Source organism: Camelus ferus, chromosome 34, assembly GCF_009834535.1.
Source record: "Camelus ferus isolate YT-003-E chromosome 34, BCGSAC_Cfer_1.0, whole genome shotgun sequence".
Taxonomy (NCBI): domain Eukaryota; kingdom Metazoa; phylum Chordata; class Mammalia; order Artiodactyla; family Camelidae; genus Camelus; species Camelus ferus.
This window is the reverse complement of record NC_045729.1, coordinates 18,640,744-18,663,766: the sequence shown is the minus strand read 5'-3', so window position 1 is coordinate 18,663,766 and position 23,023 is coordinate 18,640,744. Positions and strand designations below refer to the sequence as shown.

The 23,023-nt window shown below is 53.5% G+C and overlaps 1 protein-coding gene across 1 annotated transcript in view; it reads left to right on the top strand.

Moving 5' to 3' along the window:
• The window catches only part of PRMT8 (protein arginine methyltransferase 8), a 76,941-nt gene that overhangs the window by 8,957 nt on the left and 44,961 nt on the right, over nt 1-23,023 (top strand).

The window sequence follows — 23,023 nt, the reverse complement described above, 5'->3', positions numbered from 1 at the left end:
GGGTCTGGGACTCTGGTGTTCGCGAAGTCTGCAGATGAAGACAAAACCTCACGGAGCCCCTGCGGCTGGGACAGAAGTGGGGGGACAGAAGGGCACCTCACTGGCCTCCCTGGGCCCCTCACAAGCCCTGCTGCTGGAACAAGGGCGACTCCTGCTGGTTGATGGCTGGGTAGATGGACCACTTCCCCACGTTCCCACAGGGGAAACTGACGCAGGGCCGGAGGAGAGAGAGGACAGAGATGTTGCAGGCTCATGGGGGCACGTCAGGTGTTTAACCATCAAGGTAAAAGCCCCGTCTTCTCGACCGCGAGTCCCGTGAAGCACATTCACCGGGCATGGGCCAGCTCAGACGGAACCGGCTAACGGCACTCTGAACGGAACGGCTGTTAGCAAATTCCTCAGTTGGGGCCCCATGTGGGCCATGTCTTGTTAGCTGAAGTGAAGGGACGTGGTGGCCTTTCCAGGCCAGTCCTGCCAGAAAACGAAGGATGGCGGTTCCCACCAACGCATTCGCTCCACGGGTTCCATCTCCCCGCGGCGGGCAGCTAGGACACCGCTCCTCCAAGGAGACGCGGTCAGAGAGCCCCACAAAGTGACCGCGGAGCATCAGAGCGCAGGTAGGCGCCTAGTCAAGGACTGTCCTCTAATAACGTGCGTTAGTTCAGCTCTGCCTTCAGGTGCCTCGCAGGAAACGGATGAATGTTTATGGAACGAGTGAAGGAAATAAACCTGCGTGGGGCCCGTATCCTGCGCCAACTTCCTTCTGTTAGAAAGTCTCCCTGCTCCCCGTTCTCCGTTCTCTGGAACGAGAGCTGCAGTCCCAGAATGCAGGAGGGGAGTGTTTTGGAGTCAGCCTGTTTTAAGCCTCATCCTCAGTCCTGTGGGATTAAAACCTGTTTTACAATCCACGAGGATTAAGCACGATCACGGGATAAGGCAGAGAAAAGAAGCTTGGCGAACGTTCTCTTCTCTTTCCTCCTGCTGTAAGTTAAGGTTTACTTGCTCAGCGTTTGTTTTGGGGGTTTAGGGGCAAATCTACAGTTCACACTGAAGAGTCCTTTCTGGTTTCCTTGTGAGGAGCTGTCAGCGACCTCGTTCCGGCTGCAGGGTGGCAGGCGTGTCTTTGTGTGGGGGTGCGCACGCACACCTGGGGCTGGGGCTCCGGCGCGCAGAAGCACGTGCTCGCACATGTGTGTGCTCGCCGCACGTGGTCTGCGGGGCGTAACGGGTAACACGCAGCGAGGCACACATTTAACTCTGAGCCCGGAGCTCCTGGGGTAGCCGCGGGGTCTGATGACTCAACGCCGGGGAGTGTGTTTTACGTGGGGCACATGGGAGGTGGGGCTCTTTGACGGATCTGAGGGTCGGGGTCAGGACGATTAGCAGCCCTGGCTTTGCAGCTGATGCACAGCATTTGTTATGTAACTCGGGGGCCGGCCCTCCTTCCTCTCTTGCTCTGCGCGCTCTCTGGGCATCTCATTGCCTCTCTCGGCTTCCTTACTGCTGGGTGTGCTGACGACTCAGACTCTGAGCTGCAGCCCAGACCTCGTCCCAGGGCTTGGACCGTCTGTCTGGCTGCCCCCAGGGCACCTCCACTCAGGTGCCTCACAGGGACCTCAGACTCATCAGGGCCCCTCTGGGGTGTCACCTCTTCCATCCCTCTGCCCTCCTCCTGCTGCTCCTTGTCTTCCTGCGTGTGGGCACCGAAGGCACAAGCCCCCGCTCCTCTTTCCCGTCTCCACGGCGAAGCCTGGCAATTCTGCCTCCCACGGGCTTGTCCTCTGCCCTGAATTTGTCCTCGTCTTTTGGGTCCTACTTCTGCCGTCCTGGGCACCTGCATCTCTTGTTGGGAGCTCTGCAGTCACCTCCTGGATGCACTCCCCACCCACAAACCCCTGGCTCTGATCTGTTTTCACAGTGGCATGAACGCACCTTCTGAAGTGGAGACCTGACTGTGTGTCTCCCCTCCTTAAATGCCTTCAGTGGCTTTTCCCCTGTCATAGGAGAAGGACCCACCTCCTTGCGTGGCTTAGATGGCTCTGCAAGCTCACACTCCTGGGCACTGTTCTTAGGTCCCTCCCCTCCGCTCCAGCTACACTCACCCACTTCCCTCCCCTCATCACCTCCTACTCTTCCTTCACATCTCAGCTTAGATGGCACCTCTTCCAGGAAGCCTTCCCTGATTCCACCCCCTTACCTAAATCAATCTTAGTTCTCCCTCCTATGTGATCCTGTGGTTAGTACCTGTGCATCCTCTGTCGTAGCACGTATCACACTGTACCTATTTGCTGATTTCCTCGTCTGTAAGTCTGCCATAAACTTTGAGAGGGCTGGGGCTCTGTGCTGCTCACCGTCGAATCCCAGCCCCTAGCACAGTGCCTGGTACCTATTAGAGGTTTCAGACCTTTTGTTCTAGGAATGGTCATTGTGACCCATACCTTTCCTGCAAGGAAGAATGTTCTGTGGATGCTGGTGTTTCAGTCAACATCTGTTCCTCCCTTCCTTCCGCACCGGTTGAGACTGTTGGTCACATGGGACCCACTGTAAGAGGCAACCTCTGAGGTCACTGCCATCACCCCCTAACCCCACGCCAGGCTGTAGGTGAGCTGCCCTACACTGCCGAGGGATGGAGGCAGGACAGCAGAGAGAAGGTTTATAGTCATTGCAAACTGGCTAAGAGGACATTTTCAGATAAACAAGGGCGTAAGTTTAATACCCTCCTAAACAGGCAAGACTTAATTCTCAGAAAGGGTTGGGGGGTGCTGTCAGGGCCTTGCCTGGGGCCGTGGGAGTTCCCAGCAATTCTTCAGTGGGAAGAGGAGGCAGAGAGGCCACGGAGGCTCCCCTAAAAGCCTCACTCAAGGCAGGGGAATTTGGGGGGTTTGTATCAGCCAATATATTTTTCCTCACTAGGCCTGATGCTTCCATCACTGGCTGATGTGGGCAGGAGGCATGGGCGGGGTGGGGAGGATGGGCCTGGACAAGGGATCTGAACAGCCCTGAGGCTCCTGCCCCGGGGCCGGTGCTCTGCAGGGGGGGTGCGACTCCTGGCCCAGCTTCTCTGAGCCTCCTTTCTTTGGGGTTGTCTTAGGCTGGCTCTGTCATTCACCCTTCTATTTATAAGGTTAAAAATAAGATGCTCCAGATTCTAGGAGGTAAAGAAAACCAAACCCATGGCTTGGGCTCCCAGTGGAGCAGGGCCCTGGGACTCTGTTCCTCAAGGCCAGCTCTGGTGGCTTTTCTTGGAGGGGTTTCTGGAGCTCTGCCCAGTCTGTGCCCACCTCCCTGTCTTCTTCCAGTTCCGCTTCGGGATCAGAGGTCACTGTCTCAGAGCCCTCAGACCCGTCCCCTCCCCCTGCAGTGCACCACACACGACCTGGTCAGGACAGCCGGACTCCATCCCGAGTGCCAAGGAGGCTCAGCCTTCCTTGATCATCCATGATGGACCCCCAGGGGACCCCAGGTAGCACGGGAGGAGCAGGGAACCAGGAGGCAGACCCTATGGCCCTGAGTCTGCTGCCCTCTGCCCTCTGCCTCTCAGTCACCAGTAAGAAAAACCCACGAGTTGGTCCTAATCTAGGGCACCTGATAGGGCGCCCCTGAACTACATGGAGACCGTGGGTGCAGGGACATTCGGAAAGTGGGGGAGTCATTGACTTTGCTGAGATTCCCCTGCTGTCCCGGGTGCCTCAGCACGACGTCATGCCCGTTGCCCCTTACTGAGGTGTCGGTGGAGCCGGAGACAGCACATCGCCATCGCCCCTGGCTTCCCCTTCCAGACATGCCCACGTGCGCTAAATCCGTGCTGTTGACACGGGAGATGCTTTCCCCTCTAGGTGGCAAATGGCATAGAAGGTGGAGGTTTGGAGAAAAGCAAAAAGGTGCTGTCAGTCTGGGCTTGTGGGGAGCTGACCTCTTCTCGGGTCCTGACTTGCACAAAGGGTGGGAGGGGAGGCAGCTCGCAGGCAAGTGTTTATCCGGGGAGAACGGACCTTCCTCCAGGACACTCTGTCTCCACTTCTGCCCTCCGCCTGCCAGCCTGGTCTCCTCACTTTCCTGGTCCCGGGCTTCCGTGCTGCTGAGAGGAATGGCTTTTCTTTTTCAGGCAGGAGAGATGTGAAGGGATCTCAGCTCAGGTGGTGGGGGAAGCAGCCCCAGCTCCTTGGCCCCAGAGCCTGGATGTTGGAGAGGATCCCTCCTCGGGCGGCTGCTCCACTGGACCGGGCACTTGATGTAGAACTTGACTCGGTGTCCCGGGGTCAGCCTGTTCCAAATGAGTAGTGGGGAGAGGAAAAGAAAGGGAAGGTCTGAGTTTCAGTCCTGCGTTCCCCAGTGTGCGCGGCTGGACCATTGTCTCTAAAGTGCTGGGAGCTGGCTTATCTCCCGGGATCCAGGGCCAGCCAGGACACTGCATTCCGTTAGTACCATGGCTGGTGCCAGCAGCCGAGCTCCACGCCGGGAGCCTGGAGGAGGGGCGATCCGACGGCCGTCCCTGCAGTCACCATCCTCTGGCATCTTCCTGCTGCTGGCCGTGGGGGCCCCCTCGTCACCCACTGCAGAGCTCTCTGATCTCACCCAGTTCAGCAGCAACATTAGCCGCCGTTGGCCGTTTTGTTTTCCTGGACAGCCCCTCCTCTTCGGGCTCCGGATGCCTCCTTTCTCCCTCCTCTCCCACCCCTCAGAGTTTCTCTCTCCAGCCCTCCTGTGGACCCTTCTTCCTTCCACCTCTTAGTGATGCTGTCCCCTGCTTCCTTCCCGTCCCTCGATGGCCTCATCCTCTTCCACGTCTTGTGATGTCCACACCCACACTTCTGGCTGGGTTTCTCTTCCTCAGCGTCTGGCCGGCTCTTCCAGTCCAACGTGACCCCCACCAAGCCCTCCGCCCCGTCCTCCCTCCTGGCTCGCTCAGCTGCGCCCCCGCCCCCACCCCAGCCTGTGTGTGCCTGTCGCCAGGAAGGCCACTGCCGTTCTCTCCTTCCCTCCAGCCAGAGTCAGGAGCCATCCTGGGGACTCCCTCACGCTCGCCTCTCCCACCCCAATCCCAGAGGATTTATAACAGGACCTGCCAGTTCTGCTTCCTTCCCATTGCTGACTTCCACCTCCTCCTCCTTATCCCACTGCCTTAGAGCAAACCTTGCTGTCTGTGGTCGGGGCCACTGCACCTGGCTGCCCAGCCTCTGCTCCCGCCCTTGCCGGCCCATCTTCTCCACAGCAGCACGATGCCTGTGCTACAGAGTCCTCGGTAAATGCTGGTTGAACAAATGAATGAGTTATAGGCAGAGATGCTGGCTCAGAGGAGCAAGGCAGGGTGCTTGTGCTGCAGCAGGTGGGCGTTGTGCGTGAATGTTGAGGACACTGTTCTCCATATCATTTGGCCTTAGTGGAGATGCTTGGGTTTTAAAGAAGTTTACGTGGAAGCTCACGGGCTTCAGGAGACCTGGGTGGGGTGATAGTTCAGATTCCACGACCTGCTTACTATGGGACGGGTCTTTTCTGGGCTGTCTTTGACCTTGAGAGCACTGCCAAACCAAATCAGCGAGTTTGAGGTTCACGGTTGCTCTGTGTTTACTGAGTAGCCTTACCCTTTGGGAGGAAGAAGGACACAGAGGATGACAGAGAGTGAACCTGGAGAGGTGGCTGAATCCCTAAGGAGGGACCCCGGGTTTCTTACAGGACACAGTCAATCCCCCCAGCATCCCCCGGTCCTTCCAGAAAGTGCTAATGTGGGCTTCCATGCCCTCTTTCTTCCTTTTTCCTTGTGACAAACTGGGCTTGCTCTTGGGGGTTCCAGAAGCCTCTCTGCAGAGCTCTGCCTCCTAACCCAAAAAGAGCAAATGCCAGTTGAACAGATAACTCCTATTCATGCCTCCTTCTGTTCCTACTGGAGTGGGGGTTTTGTATTCAGGCTAGGTGGCTGGCAGGGCTGGTGGATGGCATTTTAGGCCCTTTGGGCTGGTTGGTAGCATCTTCCCTGAAGCTGGCAGACAGGACCAGTGAGTCACTGAGGTGCCCTTCAGGTATCCAGCGCTAATCCTGTTCTTTCGTCCCAGTGTTCAGAGAGCGAATTGTACCTGTGGCGGTGTGCGCGCCATCTTCTCCTTCCTGTCCCTGCGTCGACACTCCTCTGTGCCTGGATCTTTTTGGAAAGCCGGCCATTGGCCCGTCAGCGTCAGGGGTGTGCACGGGACCCGCTCAGGGGTTCTGGCGACAGCAGTCAGCGTATGAGTCAAGAGAGCTTGGAAAGTCACCAGCGAGAAGTGTCTAATAGCGACAGGTTTGATTCAGTCTGTTGCCGCAGCAGATTTGTCCTCTCAGCGTATGATTTTGCAATACTTCATCCTGTCCAATTTTAGACAATGAACAATCACAACTCTATCAGGTATCACTCTCGTGGTCTCCTCCAGGTTGCCTAGGGTGACTCAGCACGTCCTGGAATCCGTTTCCAGGCCCCAGATCCTGAAGGACCAGGAAGGAGGTGCCGGTGAGAGAAAGGGGCAGGGCGGGCGGTGACTGCCCCTGAGGACAGGTGCCTTGTCAAGGGCAGAGAGTTGGCCTCGGGGCCACAGCCGGGCTCTGAGCCCTGCCTGTCCTGTGTGTCAGGTTGCGGCTAATTTTCCTGTCTCTGCTTGTCCCACGCTGTCTTTCCTGCTTCCTGCAAGGTGGTCTCTTGTCCCCTCCAGAAGGCCAAGGAGCTCAGTTTCCTCCAAGGTAGGTGCCGGGTTGGCTCAGGGCCAGAGCCCTGGTGGGGTCGGGAACCCGGACTCTCCGGCTCCCTCTGCCAGGAAACGCCAGGGACCGGATCGGTGTGGGGCTGCGCCTGGTATCTCAGGCTTCAGGATGCGGTTTGGAGAGGAGCTGCTCACCCAAATCCTGGGAGGCTTCCCGGGCCCAGCAGCTCTTTCCCTGGAGATCACGACCATCGTTGGATTAGGGGTCACCCTGCCTTGGGGCGGAGGGGCGGTAGGTGTGCACCAGGTGATGTCTAAGTGTGCTGGTAAATTACCTTTGTCCCTCTGATTTGCTCTCCATCCTTGTCCACCCTGCCATGTGCCCCGGAAGGCTGAACTGCGTGGACTTTAGCAACAGGCTCCCTCCCCCAGCTCATCCAGGCCGCTGGCTGGCAGGGTTCCAGGGGGCGGAACGCCAGCAGGAGCATCAGCAGATCAGAGGAGGGAGGGGGGTGAGCTCAGAGCACGTATTCCTCCAGCTCCTTCCCCATAGGGTCACAGTTGACTCTTTCCCCAAGCTGAAGCTTTCTTGTAACCCTCTCACACAGCCCTCCCCGTCTCTGGGCTCCCATAACCTCTCTCCTCCTGCCCCCTGACACCTAGAGGTCGCAGTGGCGGTCCTCTGTTGGGCATTGTATCTGGGCCTCCCACTAAGCCGCTCTTACAAGCAGAAGCCCTTGGCAGCCTTCACTGAGCTCTCACTATGACCCCAGCATCTTCCAAAGTTCTTACATCAATCATCTGATTTCATTCTTAAATAATCCTGTGAGTACACAGTAATGATATCCCCAGTTTACAGATAAGGGAACTGAGCCTCAGAAAGTTCCAGTGAATTTCCCAGACTCACAGAGCCAGGAGGTGAGGGATCCTGGTTTTCAGCACAAGCAGCCGTGTTCTAGAACATGAGCTCCCGCCGGTCACCGGTGTGGTCCTGGACCAGACCATCCGCATCATCTGGGAACCTGTGAGAAACTCAAATTTCCAGCCCCACCCACACCTACTGAGTCAGTGGCTCTAGGAGGCGGTGGGGGGTGTCGGGTAGGCCCCTCTCCAGGGGTGAGGTGTCCACTCGGGTTTGAGAGCCATGGCGCTGCACTGACCCTCACATGGGAGTGCGGCTCGCTCGGTGTGTGCCCTGGGCCCTGGCGTGGCTGGACTAGTGTGGCCGCATCCCTCCTCCGCCTGCTGTGGGAAGCAGGCTGCCTGCAGCTCCCAGCTGGGCCCTGGGCTCTGGCAGTTTCTGTTTTCTGTTCGGTGACTGTGATCAGCCAGGAACCCACCCCTGACGGCTGCACGCTGCAACTCCCGGCGTTTCTTAGCACGTTAGAACCACAGGCTTCTTTTATCACTCGGAGATGAGACCTACATGCTCCTCTGAGAGTCGCCTTGTATTGCACAGGAGAGGGAATTCCACGACCCCTTGGTGGGCAGGGACTCGGACACTCACGGAAAGGAAATCCCATGAAACCTGCTAAGAGACCCGGGACCCTCTGATAAGCAAACTCAAAGGCCATCCTTAGAAGGAGCCTGGCCAAGCACTGGGCCTGTCATTCTGTTGTGGTTTACTTTTAACGGACAGATTCCACGCTGTGGGGCTGATTTTTTTTCGGGAGGGCATTTAACTTGGTGGGGACTATATATAAAATAGATGAAAAACGAATTTCTTCCTTACAGCACAGGGAAGTGTGTTCAATTCCTTGCAGTAACCTATAATGAAAAATAAGATGGAAAGGAATATATGTACGTATGTGCAGGGCTGAAACACGATGCTGGATGCCAGAAATCTACATATTATAACTGGCTATACTTCAAAATAAAAAAAACCAAACCTTGGTGGGGGAAGGTGGTGCAAATAGACTTGCTCTGGGGCGTGTCATTGGAGCTTCCGGAGGACTTACTGGAGTGGTCCAGGTGTGGGCTTGGGCAATGGCTGGCGGTGGAGAGGGAGGGGCTGACCACTCCAGGCAGAGGAACAGCAGGTACCAAGGCCAGGAGGTGCGGACACAGTGCATGAAGAGGGCACAGGGAGGGGCAGGAGGACTGGGACAGCCTCTGAGGAGGGAACCCAGGGCGTAGGGAGGGCTCACTCGTGGCGGGGAGTGGAGGGCAGCACACCTGGCTTATGAATTTGCACTTTCTTTTTAACTGAAGTGTAGTTGATTTACAATGTCGTACTAATTTCTGGTGTACAGCATAGTGATTCAGTTATGCATAGATATATTCTTTTTCATATTCTTTTTCATTACAGGCTATTTATAAGCTATTGAATGTAGTTCCCTCTGCCCTACAGTACAACCTTATTGTGGATCTAGTTTATATACAGTAGTTTACCCTGGTAGCTCCAGTTTACACTATGGCCTCCTGGATACAGCCAACCCAGCTTTCCTGGGCTCTGCAGGGCTCAGCCTCCTTCTGTGAGACAGCAGCGCAGGGCAGATGGCTCCTGCGGGAGCATCTGAGCGCCTGCACAGAGCGGGGCAGCATCAAGCGTGAACAGGTGGGCAGACGCTCCCTTCACCTTGACCGTGTGCCCTGGGGGCTCTCTGGGAGGGAGCCGCCTGACGTGGGACTGAGGGGAGGCCTGCAGGACTGATGTCCAGCTGCTCTACCACTGTGCTTTCCAGCCCTTTGCTTTGCCTGGCTTACCCTACCCCCGACCCGGCCCCTTGTTAAGGGAATCATTCATTCATTCATTCATTCAGTCATACCTTCAACAAGTGTTTCTGGAACAGCCCTTCAGCGTCAGGTGCACCTCCACGGGCTGGGGTGACGGTAGAGCCTGATGCCTGCCTTTGTGGTGCTCCCATTGCAGGGGGAAGATGGCCATAAATAGATGAACTGATGTCAGGTACTGATAAGAGTTCTGAAGAAAAATAAAGCAGGTGAGGGAGCAGAACGAAACAGAGGTCGGGGTGTTTGCAGATGGGGCTGTTTGGAGAGGGGACCTCTGCAAAGGTGACCTTAGAAATGGACCTGAATGAGGCAAAAGAGGGACTCATGCAAAAACAAATTCCTTCTATACAGCACAGGGAACTATATTCAAGACCTTGTAGTAACCTATAATGAAAAAGAATCTGTAAACAAATATATATATGTATGTGCATGACTGAAACATGATGCTGGACGCCAGAGATTGACACGTTGTACCTGACTATACTCCAATTTTAAAAAAAAGTTTAAAAAATGACCCATGCAACATATGGGGGAGCAGCTGGTGCAAAGTCTCTCAGTGGGAACAGGTTTTGGGGTATTCAAGGAGCAGAATGGGGTGCGGGGGAGCCAGAGACCAGAGACTGGAGAGCAGGAGGGACTGGAGAGGACAGGGCCCTGCAGGTATGTAGAGGAGGTAGGAGTTCGGAAATAAAAGTTGAGACCCCAGCACGTGGAGGGGTGGCCACGGACTCTGGCCCCCCTATTTCTTCCTCGCGTTAGCACGTGGACTTCGTTTCTTCCAGGGGAGCCCTTCCCCAGGCCCCCGGCCCCGGGCGTTCCCGGGGAAAACGGCCTCTTGGACTTGTCTTCTCCGTTTCCCCGTCACTATTAAAGTGGACTTTCTTCGTCCTTTTGGAGTGAAGGGACCTGGTGAGTGCATTCACAGGAAGGGGTTACTTTGACAAACAGCCTGCTAAGCGTGTTGTACGCACCACCGATCCCGCCAGGTCTCTGACTCAGGAGTCTGGGAAGGGAGAGGAACGAGAGAATGGGAGCCGTGTCTGCGTTTCATCAGCTTTAAGCCCACAGGCTGCTACTTTCAGCGGTTTTCAAGCCACTAAGATAATCAGAGCTGTCTGTGTGCTGTTCTAGCAGTTTTCTTGCTCCGTGTTTTTCATTGTGGTCAAATATGTATAATACACAATGCGCTCTCATAGCCATTTTTAAGTGTGCAGCTCGGTGGTGTTAAGCACGTCCGCGTTGTTGTGCGGCCGCCACTGCCATCAGCTCCAGAGCTCTTTTCATCTTGCAGAGCTGAAATTCTATACCCATTAAACAGCCACTCTCGTCCTCTCCTCCCCCAGCCCCTGGCAACCGCCATTCTACTTTTTGTCTCTAAGACCCTCTAACAGGGGGAATCACGCCGTGTTTGTCTTTTTTATGACTGGATTATCTCACGTAGCAGTTCATCCGTGTTGTAGCACATGTCGGAATTTGCCTCCTTCTAAGGCCTAAATAAGAATCCACTGTGTGTGCGTGCCCCATTTTGCTTATCCATTCATCTGCCGATAGACTCGTTGCTTCCATGTTTTAGCTGCTGTGAATAATGCTGCTATGAACGTGGACGCATAAACATCTCTTCAAGACCCGCTTTCACTTACCCAGGGTTTACACCTAGCCATGGAATCGCTGGGTCATGTGATAATTCTATTTTTACTTTTTTGAGGCAGTGTCAGACTGTTTTCCACGGGGGCCGCACCATTTTACCTTCCTACCAAGAGTGCGTGAGGGTTCTAGTTTCTCCACATCCTTGCCGACACTTATTTTCTGTTTTTTCTTTTTAATTATTAGCCAGTCCTAATGGGCGTGAGGCGGTATCTCATTGTAGTTTCCACTTGCATTCCCCGAATGACTGGTTCCATCCGTTTTTGCTTTATATATTTTGCATCTCTTTCATTAGATGAATAAACATTTGCAGTTATTATGTCCTCTTGCTGAAGTGGCCTCTTCATCATTATGAACGTATCCCTCTTTTTCCTGATATTATTTGCTCTGAAGTCTATTTTGTCTGATATTAATACAGCTATCCTCGATAGCTTGTATTCGAGTTAGCACGATATATTGTTTTTCATTTTTTTTTTTAACTTTTTCATGTTAAGAGGAAGTTTCAAACAGAGTGGCATATGGTTGTTCTGAAACTCTAATATGGTAACCTCTGCTTTCTAACTGAGGTATTTAGGCCATTTATAGTTAGTGTACCTGACTATGCACATTGTATTGATCCTGTTGGGTTTAAACCTACCATCTTGCTATTTGTTTCTATATTACTTACCTGTTATTTTTTACATTTACCCTCTTTTTAAGCCTTTAGGGGGGCAATACTTGAGTATTTCTTACGATTCCATTTTATCTTCTTAGCCAGCTTATTATCCATAACTTTTTGTGATTTTATAAAATAGCCACTTTAGAGTTCTTGGTGTGTGTTGAACTTATCACAGTCTGCCTTCAGCTGACATCGCAGCAGCTCACACACACCATCGGGTTCTTACAGCAGTGTTTCCTTTCCCCCCTTTTGGCCTTTGTGCTCTGCTGTCATGCATTTTAATTCTACCTGTGTTGTAAGTCTTGTAAGACTGTTATTACTTTTTAAAAAACAGTCAGTGATCATTTAAAGAGGTTTAAATAATAAGGAAAAGGTTTTATGCTTATCCATGGACACGGAGTTCGCTTTTCCAGAGCGCTTCATTCTTGGTACCAATCCAGGTTTCCATCAGTTATCATTTCCCTTCTGCCCGAAGGATGTCCTTTAACTTTTCCTATAGTATGATCCTGTGGGTAATGAAATCTTTCAACCTCTGTATACCTCGGAAAATCTTTACTTTGCCTTTATTTCTGGAAGATATTTTCACAGGGTATAAAATTCCAAGTAGAGAGTTTTACCCTTTCCACACTTTCAGGTGGTGCTGCCCCGTCTTCCTGTGTTGGTTCCTATGAGAACCTCTTAGTTCCTTTGTATGTGAAATGTCTTTATTTCCCCTTTGGATGCTTTTAAGATTTTCTGCTTATCGGTGATTTTAAGCAATTTGATTGTGATATAGCTTCATGTAGTTTTCTCCCCCCTCTTATTTCTTTTCCTCAGGGTTTGTTGAGGTTTTGGGATCTGTAAGTTTACAGTTTTTGTGGAAAATTTCAACCACCATTCCAATATTTCTTTAAATATTTTTCCATTTCCCCTTCCTTTGGGTACTGCAATCCCATGTGGACCAAGCCACTTGAAGTCATCCCACAGCTCACTGTTGCTCTGTTTAACTTTTGTTTTTTTCGGTCTTTTTCTCTTTGTGTTTTATTTTGGGTAGTTTTTATTGCTTGTGTCAAGTCTTTTCTTCTGTGATGTCTAACCTGCTGTTAACCTAACCCAGTGTATTTTTAAAATCATATATAGCTTTTATCTCTGGAAGTTCAGTTTGTCATTTTTCTATCTTCCATGTCTCCACTTAATATACTTAATGTTTCCTCAAGCTTCTTAGACATATGAAATACAGTAACAGTTCTATAGACCTTGTCTGCTAATTCCATTGTCTGTATCCTCTCTGGGTTGGCTTGGCGTTCACTACCTCATTTTAGGTAGTCCTTTTCTCACTTCTTTGGCAAGCCTGATAATTTATGAGTGTATGCTAGACATTGTGTAATCCAGACCTTATCAGGTACTGGATACTTTTTGAATATTTTTGTACTTCTAAACTTTGCTCTGGGATGCAGTTAAATTCCTCGGAGGGTTTAACCCTGTCGGTCTTGCTTTTCAGCTTTGTTTGGGGGGATCACAGCGATCTTTAGTCTAGAGCTAATTTTACACCACTGAGGGAAACAAAACCTCTTCTGAGTATTCATGACTTCCGAGGTTTTCCACGCTGGCTTGGGGGGCCATGAGCCCCTCCTGGCCCTGTGTGAGTATCATAAAGAGGTCCCTTTATTTTGTCAGTAGTTATTTTCCTGGCTGCAGGTAGTTTCTTCACATGCATGACTTGATCGATCTCAGCTGAAGACTTGAGGGGCTCTCCCTCCAGATCTGCAAAGCCCCGTCTCTGGAGAGTCTGTTACCAGCTCTCTGCCTGTCAGAGCTGCCATACTGCCCTGATTCCCACCTCTGTCTCTTCCACCAAGGGAGGGTCCTCCTCTGCCTGGGTTCCTGGTCCCTGTGACAGCTCAGATGTACCAGGCAGAAAGCTGGGCCATCGTAGGGTTTACCCTGTCTTCTTGCCATCCTTCAGGGATGTGGTTTTTCGTTGCCTGATGCTCAGTGTCTTGAAAACTGTTATTTCTTATATTTTGTCCAGCTTTTGAACTGGTCATCGGAATTGCCTGGGAGGGCTTTGAAAATGCAGATTCCTGGGACATGTCATTGGCTAAATTGAGGCCAGCTTTGGAGTAGACGCAGGTGTTACTGGGTGGCTGACTTGATTCCCTTTCCAGCTGGAACGTTGGTATTTTCAGTGCATACTTGCCTTGGGATCTCTGATTACCGGAGTCACTCACTTCTGCTAAGAATGTGGGTGGAAATATTTATTTGGAGCAAATGGGTTTCCTAGAACTGGATAGAAGGTGTCTGGAGGAGCCCGTGGAAACCAGGTGAGGCTCTGGTTTAAGCTGCTGTGGCTTTGGTCTTGGCCACTGACTTGTGATTTTCTTTCTGACTCGCGACATGACTCTATGGCCCATTTTCCTCCAGCCGTTGGCTTATTGGACAGATGATGAAGCAGAGACTGTGAGGGGCCAGCTCAGGGTCCTGACCAGCCATGCTGTGTGGGCTAAGCCAGCCAGCCAGCTTCTTTGAACCTCGGCACCTCTATCTGCAGTTCTGGCCTTGCACTTGGGTGTGAAGAGATTGGAAAGGTGTCTACAAACACACTTGAATCTGTACTTGAAGGCACTCGTAGTCTATCTGGGTGGGATTATGGGGGTCAGTAAATGCATTCTGTATTCGCAAGATATTTTCTTCTCCTAGAAATCCCGGGAGACAAGACGCTTCTCGGTAAAGACATTTGAAGCACCGTTGAACCCTCCAAAGCATGTTGAGTATTATTTGGATTCTGATGATTATTCTTCTCAGTTTTATCTTCCTTCCTGCCACCTCCCCACCCTCTCCAGGGGAATGAAGTTTCTCTGATTGCACGGTGGGAAGCAGCCTCCTTCGCTCCACTTGCATAATGTATTTATGAAGGGCAACACTGACCCAGCTGAAGTGTCAGGATACTGGATTCGATGGATCTTTGTTGGGCCCCAGATCTGGGCCAAGTGCTAACGGGGAAGCAGTGACACATACATCCGGTTACTGGCCAGAAGGAATTTACTTCTTGGTGGTAGAAGAAGCACCTACAGTTGTTAGACAATTTGCACGAGACCATTTGCCAACAAAACAGGACAGAACGTAACTAGTAGCTTCGGACCAGCAGATGCCACTGGGATCCAGAACTGGAGCAAGAGAGACCAGGTGTCAGGGGCTGGGGAAAATGACTGACCACGGTGGCCGTGTTCCTAAAGATAGCAATTGTCTAAGTCTCAGAAAGCCGCGGGGAAAAGGGGCAGATTGGTGCTCAGGGAGTGGACAGTGTGGACGGTGAGGACCGGGGTCAGGCAGGCAGCAGAACAGAGCACGAAGGGCAGCCAAAGCCACTGTGTCCAGTGCCAGAGATGGGCCCAGGGGGCATCCCGAAATAGCACCGGAGTGTGGAGTCAGATGGCCGGAGCTGGAAGTCTCGTGCTTCTGTACCACACTGTAGAATTTCCTCTGAATGCTTACACCCTCGGCATCTTCAGTCATCACAGAGGCTGGTGGAAGAGGCAGGACATATAATTATTGTCATTTGACAGAAGAGGAAACCGAGGGTCAAAAAGGTTCAGAGGCTTTTGCACAGTGACCTGAATAGGGGAAGAGAAAGCCAAGAGCAGAACCCACAGGCACCCCGTCTGTGCGACCTTTGTCTGAGACCCTCTGCACCCATGATGACCCTGGCCAGGGGAAGAGTCATCTGCCCAGCTCAGGCCCCACAGGGACGATGTGACCCAAATCTGGGACCAAGGCCTAGTCCCCCTCGGGGTGGGGTGCAGGTGGGAGAGGAGACTGGCTGTCTTTCTGCACTTCTGTCTGTAAAGCAAAGCAGACAGGTTCTTGGTGATGTCCTTCAAATCAAAGCAGAGAGAGGCTCCTGTTGCCCTGGGTGGGCTTGGGGAGGGAGGGCCGCACGGGAAGCCTGCTTTTTAAGTCCATTAAGGAGGAAGAACCAGGAGCCAAGCAGCCAATTAACCTGACATCTCTTGCTGCCAAAATATCTGAGGATAGAAGAAGAGAATTTAATATGTGGAGGCTTGGGAGAAAAGTGACTAATAGCTGGAAAACAGCCCCAGTTTACTTAAGAAATAGGTCAGGCCCAACAAACCCCATAGATTCCTTCCCCGCAGTCACGGATCCGAGACAGAAGGAGCACCGTGTGGCTGCGGAGCCGGCTTGACTGTGGGACCACAAGGACACAGCCAGGGCCGTGGGAGGCACCACGACACAGTGCTGGGTGGCCGAGGACGGCCCTTGAGGTTGAGCCTCACCGTGACTCTGGCCATGTTGGCAAGTTAGGGACTGGCCCAAGGTCACCCAGCCTGAAGGTGGCAGAGCTCACACCCAACCCCAGTCCGTTTGCTTGGAGAGCCAAGGGGCTCTCTGGAACCTGTAGCAGCCCCTCCTTCAGATGTCCTTGGCTCGGCTTGTCTGTCATCTGGGAATCACCGTGGCACCAAGGCAGAGCCAGGCTGGCCTCTGAGGGCTGCATCAGGAGTCACGGAGGATGGAGAAGGCAGGGAGCTGCCCCCAGCCCCGCCTGGACCAGAGTTTCACGGGTGGCACTGGGAGGGCTGGTTCAACATGCAGCTTGGTGGGCCTCGCCCTCACGGGGTGGGATTCTCTTGGTCTGGGGTGGGGCCTGACACCATCCCCAGGGTGACTGACCCAGGTTGTCATAAACACTGTCCTCCATCAGAGTCCTCAAATGGTTTCCCTCAGAACATTAGCTTCTGGAGATGTTTATAGCTCCCTCAGGGAGAAGGATGCCACAGCTATTAAATTGGTAGCACCAGACACTCTCATTCTCTCTTGGAGAATCACGATTTAGCAAATTAAAGGCTTAAAAGTATTGCAATTAAGAAATCTCTTTACATTTTGTTGTATAGACACAATCAAACCATTACATTGTATGCCTTAAACTTACACAATGATAGCTGTCAATCATATCTCAATAAAGCTGGGAAAGAAATCTCTTTAGCTTTTTGGCCCAAACTCACTTGGCCACAGAACCCCTTCTTCCAGGGGTGTCTGTTCTGTGGGAAACAATGTGGAAGGATGCAAGGTGCCAGAGTTAGAGTCAGGGACGCTGTACGACAGAAAGATGCCAGCTGGTGACAGCAGCTGCCACTCTGTGACATACATCAGTGTCTGGCCTCCCCCCAGGGGCACTGAGAGAGTGTCTGTGTCTTTAAAAAGCCAACTCTAGGGAGGGGGAGGAGGGTGACTGTTGACAGACGAAAAAGCCAGGGGGCCGTGTTCGGCTTGCAGGACGAGCAGCATCTGGCCCTTCTCCCTGTCCCCGAGGTGTGCAGGCTTCAGATCCAGGGTGACGAACAGTGATGTAGGTCCTGGCATTTGCTACAGCCCCGTGCTCCCTTCTGGGGAGGGACATGACTTTGCTGGGACCCATCTTTCAGCCCAGGTGACAGGAAACACGGGTGCAGGAGAGAGGAGAGCAGGATGGAACCACAGCCATCTTGGGCCGAAGGCAGACACGAAAACTGTGTGTCTGGTGTGACCGTGGGGACAGGAGAGGCCCAGGTACCCGACGCAGCACACACCTGCCTCGCTGCTGCCTGACGCCCACTGCCAGGGTGGCCCCCTTCCAGCTGAGCTCTGGTCCCTCCACAAAGGCAGACAGATAGTGCTAGAAGAGCTAGCTCCAGGCGACTACCGACTCCATGGACCGCGTCTAGCTCACGGTCCTGGGAGCAGGCACGGAGGGGAGGAAAGTGTGGTGAGGGTCTGAGGGTGACCCCGGGCCAGGTGGGAGGCAGCTGGGAAGAAAGACGTGGGGAGACCCGGCTGGGGGCCCCCTGCTCCCACGCCCTCCTCTGTCTGCTTCCCTTGCGGTGGCCCCAACCCCTGGCTTTCCCTTTCTGTCCCTCCACGAGGCCTCAGGCTGCTGCTGAGGACAGAAGATGCAGGTTAGAAAAAGCTCTCTTGACATTTGGAGACAGAGCAGAATTTGGCTCCCCCAGCGGAGTCTTTTGTCCTCGGGAAAAATCGTTTGTACAGCTTGGGCTGGTGCCATGAGAGCCATTTATAGCCCGATGGGCTTGGGGTGGCTTCAGCTGCCTGGTGCAGAAAGCACTGTCCTCTCTCTGCCCTCGGCCACCTGCCTCCCTCTCGTGTCTCCTTCACCTCTGCTCCCTCCTTAAAGCCTTGTCCTCTTCTTCCTGTCCCTCCCCCTGTTATCTTGGAGGGTCCAGTTCTAGATTTGCCTGCGTGATCCTGGACCCACTCCCTTCCTTACATGGGCTCAGCCTCTCCTCCAAACTGGAGCCCCCTGTCCGCTCCATTTGAACTCAGTCACCTTGGAGAGGTGCCGACTGGTGCCAGCCTGCCTCAAGGCATTGACCTCTGTTTCCATGCTGCCTTTGACCCTCTTTCTCCCCTCCAGGGCTGGGCTTCCTGCCTGGGGCTCTGCACCTGCTCCTGATCACTGGGCCTGGCTCTTAGCAGAAGCTCAGTGAAGCTTGGTGGGACTGAACTGGCCCAACTGCAGTATCAGAGTTAAGAGCCATCAGACAGATACCGGTTCACATCTTGGCTCTGTTACTTGCTAGCTCTGGGCTCAGGAATTGACTGAATTTTTTGAGCTTCAGTTTCCTCTCTATAAATTTCAGTACTTCATTGAGTTATTATGAGCATTTTATGAGATGATATTTGTAAAGTGTTTAGCACAGGGCCTGGTGCACAGTGGGCCCTCAGGCATTGTTAAGGATCATCCCCATCATCACCACCATTATTATTACCACCATCATTATCACCACCACCTTCACTATCATCACCATCATCATCATCACCACCATCATCATCCTCACCATCACCTCCATCATCACCATCACCGTCATCATCACAATAACAAGGACAGTCTGCCGGTGACAGTTGCCTGTGCTGGGCACTGTGAAGGGCTTCTCACCCAGTCTTCCTCATATTCGTCTCACTCACTCCTACCAGCCCTGTGAAATGAGAGTCAGTGGTCTAGCTTTAAAGCTCAGGGACAGAAGGTGGAGTTGCCCAAGTTCATCACCACCATCACCACTGTTACAACCACCACCACCATCATTAGCACCATCACCATCATCATTGTCATCGTCCTCATCATCTATCCTCCTTTCCAGGTGGAGGTGGGGTTAGGTAAAAAATGCTGTCCCTGAATCCTGTCTGTGGAAATCCCACCCACCCTATGAGGACCAGCTGGACATCACCTCTCCAGGAAGCATCCTCTGGTCTCCAGCTCTGGTGCCTCACAGCCCTTTATCTCATCTCAGCATTTAGGGGCTGGGCCCTTTCCCAGCCATGGAACGGGGTGGACTGAGAAGATCGCAGGTGAGGGGCTGGGGAGAAACACTGCGAAGAAGCCCTGGGAGAAGCCAGGCCTGGGGGCAGGTCGCAGCGTCCGAAGAGTCCTGGTCAGCAGTTGGCTCTAAGAATAGAAGACAAGTCACAAATCCTATCAGCAGAAGGTGACTTTGAGTGGATCAGGAGAGCAGGCAGCCCTGGGAGACCTTCCACAAGAGCCCTGGGCCCTGGGGAGGAGGAGGGGAGGGCAGGGCCGGGCCTGCTCTACCTATGGGGCCAGCCAGTGTCCCCCCCTGGCCATGGCGGCTGCATGGAAATGGTTACTGGAAGCACCAGGCCCTGGGCCACCATCCCCTCTTTGTCCCCGTGACCTGTGGTCATGGTGGCAGCCCCTGAGCCCATCTAGCCTTTGCCTTTGATGCAGTCCGTGGTACGTGGTGGGCGCTCTGCAAGTCGGCTCTGGGGCGACAGTCTCAGAGTGGAAGTAGCCTTAGACTCAGAGTTAAATGGAGCTCGGGGTGTGGGAGGCCCCTGTGACCCTGACCAGGCAAGAGCCTGGGCCAGCTGGGGCTTTTTCCCTCCTCAGTGTGTTTAGGTGGAGTCGCGTTTGGGGGCAGCTTCACCCACACAGCCTTAGGGGTGACGGCACAGCTCCCCGAACACAGCGTCCTCTGGCTATGTGGGCCGGATGGAGGCTGTCTTTGTTTTTGGTGCCTTTGCCTGGAGTACAAAGCTTGGGTCACACGTCCTCAGAGGAGGGGCAGACACGGAAGCAGAGGCGTGAGGACGCGTCGTCCCAAGCCTCTCTCCCTGGGTCCCCGGTGCTTCCAGGGTACTCGGAGGAGGATGCTTCCTGCTTCTCTGCCTGCCCCATCCTCACCCCCTCCAGCCCCTTCCCTGGGCGGCCCCACCAAGTGAACCCCTAGGCCCCTACTCAGGGCAGATGGCCTCCTAATCCAGAGTGCCATCCTTGGCTTCCCATCTGAGGCCTGGGGTCACATCTGCTTTTCTTTTCCAATATTATTACGTTTGGCTGTTTACAGAAGTAGCACTTGTTAACGGCATATATTTAAAAAAAAAAAAAAAAGAAACAGGCACAAGGAAGGAAAGAATGAACTGGTCACTGCCCAACTCCCCACGACGACTGAGTCCCAGCTCCCATCGCCTCCAGTTTCGGCGCCCTCCCCGAGCCTCCCCTCTTCCCACAGGCATGAAGCTTCTGTTCTCAAAATGCGATCATGCTGTCGGCTCTTCTCCCACTGGTTCTCCTCAATGCCCAGTTTGTCACGACCGTATTTCTGTGCTATTAAGCACTCGCCTGCAACACTTGAAACGGCTGTTTTCACTCCAGCGTGGACGCAGTGTGGTTTGCACAATCAGTGCTGTTTCGTGGAACCCCAGGGTGGACTCGCGTTTCCTGCCGCAAAGAACAGTGCTGTCATGGAAGTCTCACAGCCGCGTGTCGATGATCAGCCACGATTCTTTCCTTAGGATAAATTCCAAAAGCTGGGGTTGCTAAAGGTTTGTGTTTTTTCACACCTTTAATGCACTTTGTCAAACTCTCTTGCCAAGAAGCCTGCCGAGGAGTATAGGAAGGTACCGATTTTTCTGCATTTCTACAAATGCAGTTTTAGGGTTTTTTTTTGGAGGGGGCGGGTGGGAAGGGCACAGGAGAAGGGAGCTGAGCTTATTTGCTTTTTAGAAGTTGCAGCCTATTTTGTTTTCATTTGCATTTACCTGATTTCTAGAGAGGTTAATCGTAGTGTGTTAATTTGTTTATTCTCACGTGAATTGACCACCCAGTCCTTTTTCCAGTGTTACGCTGGTGATGTTCCTCTTGTTCTGGTTGGTTGAGGACACTCACCTTTGTCTGCCGTGTATGTTAGAGGCATGCTCTCAGCTGGCCATCGACCTTTCCGTCTTGCTCGTGATGCTCTCACCGCCTGGGACGGCATCCATGCCTGTCTGCCAGGCGCCTTTTCTCGGATGACTCAGTGACACTCCCAGCTTCATACATCTGAACTGAAATGCGCTGTCCCGTTCCCTCCCAACCCGACCCCGCTCTTCCTGCTGACTTGCTTATTTCTGCTAATGTCACCACCAGTTCCTAGTCACCTGGGCTTGAGATGTGGAAGTCTCCTTGACTCCGATTTATCTCCTCCCCTCCGTTTCACCCATGGCCAGCTCTGGTAGGTTCCTCCTCTGTGATTTCTTCGGCTGGCAGCCCCTCTGACACAGTGGCGGCTCAGTGGCTCATTATCTCTTGCCTGGGCTCCGAAACTAGCCGCGGAGTTTCGTGCCTTGTGCCCCACCCAGTCCTAACCCCCGACTCTTCCCTCCTCCCTGCCCCTCCTGCAGGCTGCCACCGCGTCCGTCCTCCTGAAGCAGTGCTCACACGGAGAACTCGCTGGTTACAAACCGCCCACAGCTCTCCATCATCATGTATTTAATTACGGCCTCTTCGCCTGGCCGTAATTTCCTTCCTGCCGAATGTCCCACTACCCGGGGCAAGTTCCCCAAAAAGCTCACTGCTTTCCCACCCTTTTCTTTTTGCCGAGGCCACGCCCTCCTGGACCTCCCTCCCACCACGCCCAACCACCAAAATCCACGGAGAAGATGCCCTCCTCCCCTACTGCCCGCCACCCCGAGCTTCTCCGACTCTTTAAGTGGAAGTGACTTCTCCCCCCTTGGGAACACCGGACCAATTTGCTTGACTTCCCTCATCAAACAAATCTTTCTCCATCATCCAGTGGAGCCTCCAAGGTCTCCTGCTCCCACTGGAGAGAGTGCTGCCGTGGCACCACTCCTGCAGGACCACCCAGCGCTCGCCGTGGCCGACGCTCGGCAGGTGTTTGTGGGATGAAAAGCGCCAGCCCATGTAGTGATGCTGGGGGTCACGGGCCCCCTGCCAGCTGGCAGGCAGAGCACAAGTCCCCTCTGCCGGGGGCTGAGCTAGCTGACAGCTTTCAGCACCAGGACCTGGCCACGTCTTTGTCCCCGTGACTTGTGGTCCCCAAGTCCACCCACCTTTGCCCTGTGATGCAATGCATGGTATGGGGTGGGCACTTTGTAAGTTGACTGTCGGGGAGAGAGTCTCAGGGGACCTCATGGAAGGAACCTTGGACTCAGAGTTGAACAGAGATTGGTGTGCAGGAGGTCCCTGTGACCTTGACCAGGCAAGAGCCTGGGCCAGCTGGGACTATTTCTCTCCTTAATGTATTTAAATGAAGTCAAGATTGGGGTCAGCTTCATGCACAGAGCCTCCTCCGGCTTTAGAGGTGACTCTGCAGCCAGCTCAGGAGCGTGCAATGGACACGGTCTATTTTTAGCCTCCCAGAGACCGTGACCAACATCCCAAGCGGGGGGTGGGCACACCTGCTGCATTCTGATGAGGCAGCCGGGTTGCTTCTGCTGCCAGGCAGCCCGGGATCGCGCCGACCTGAAATCTGATGTTGCTAAACTGGGAAGTCTGCTTATTTCCCAGAGGCGGTAGCCTAGATACACCGGGAAAATGGGACCATCACCCTCCCGCCTCTCCAGCTGGGACTCAGGGCCGCTTGGGGCTGTGCCCACAGCACGGTGGAGGGGATGGACTCACTCGGATGTCTTGATCTTGCTCTGCCCTGGAACCTCCCTGTTTCGCTTGCTGGAACGCAGCTAGTAAGTCTGTGTTGGCCCAGCTCACAGATGGGAAAACTGAGGCGTGGAGTAGGGACAGGTTAACGTACTCTGAACAGAACTGCCAGCGACAGTAATAGTGATAACAGAGCGCACACTATATGCCAGCAAGTGTTCTAAACTCTTTACACACATTAACTCGTCACTTAAATTAGATGTGAGAATTCTGCCCCCTGGGAGGCCTTCGCTGCGCCGAGCATGTCTGCGTTCCCCGCACTTCACGGCCAGGACTGACTTCTCCGGACAGAGCTGTGCTTCCACAGCGAAGCCCGAACCTCTGAGCTTGCGTCTCGCCCTCCGCCGTCCCCTCCGCCCGTGGACCGGGGGC